The sequence below is a fragment of the Corvus kubaryi genome, unplaced genomic scaffold, assembly GCF_017639235.1.
Source record: "Corvus kubaryi isolate FWS band 111438036 unplaced genomic scaffold, C.kubaryi_AGA036_p1.0 42690, whole genome shotgun sequence".
NCBI classification, from domain to species: Eukaryota; Metazoa; Chordata; class Aves; order Passeriformes; family Corvidae; genus Corvus; species Corvus kubaryi.
The window spans coordinates 21,950-22,892 of NW_024581249.1; the positions used below are offsets into that span (position 1 = coordinate 21,950).

At 58.2% G+C, this 943-nt stretch overlaps 1 non-coding gene across 1 annotated transcript; it reads left to right on the top strand.

The window, feature by feature from the left end:
• The first annotated feature begins 542 nt into the window (after positions 1-542).
• TRNAS-UGA lies at positions 543-624 on the top strand. The gene has a single exon. It is a non-coding gene; the product is annotated as a tRNA-Ser (tRNA).
• Positions 625-943: the final 319 nt, after the last annotated feature.

Consider the following 943-nt stretch of genomic DNA (forward strand, 5'->3'; position numbering starts at 1 on the left):
GCCACCTTTTCATCCTTTCTCCAAATCCCCTGCTCCAAAAGCCCAAATGCAGGCAGCAACCTGGTGAGAACCACACAAGCCTGAAACATCTTCTCCCAGCTGCAGGAGAGAACCTGCCAGATCCATGGCTCAGGCTGCCTCTGAGAGCCGTGTCTGGACATGCTGTCACAGAGGCAAAAATAGGGATATTGTAGGAAGAGGGGATGGAGAAGGCTGGGATGTCCCCAGGCCAGAAAAGGAGACTGGGGACAGTTGTCCTGGGACAAGTTTCCTGTTGGATACAAGGAGAAGAGACAGGACACAGATCTCCCACCATGTCCATCCCCCATGTCATCACCACTGACGTTGTAGCCAGTGGCCAGTTCTGGTTCCCTGCACTCCTGGGATGCTCTGTGCAGGGCAGGTGGCAGCAGGAGCAGCAGTCCCCAAGCTGGACGTGCAGCAGGGACGGCAGAATCCACCTCCAGGGTGGGACCAGGTCCTGCTGTGTCCCTGGGCAGGGTTACAGCCAGGGGCTCCTGCGGACACAGGCCAGACAAGCTGCTGTGATGGCCGAGTGGTGAAGGCGTTGGACTTGAAATCCAATGGGGTTTCCCTGCGCAGGTTCAAGTCCTGCTCACAGCGGGAGTTTTACTGTCAGTCCCTGTCTCCCTGGCCCCAGGAGGGACGGCCGGACACAGGGCGGTCACACCCCCTCAAGGGACCCCTGTGTTCCTGTCCTGGCCCTGGTCTCCAGGGTCTCTTTACCTTTAGGAGATGGTCAGGAGGGTGTTCAGGGGGGCAGCCCTGCACCTCTTCTTACCACAGGAAGAAATCCTGCAATAGCATGTCCCCCCCTCTCCCCCAATACAGCCATGTCACCCTGTTCCCTACAGCTGTGTCACCCTGTTCCCTACAGCTGTGTGACACTGCTCCCTACAGCTGTGTCACCCTGCTCCCTACA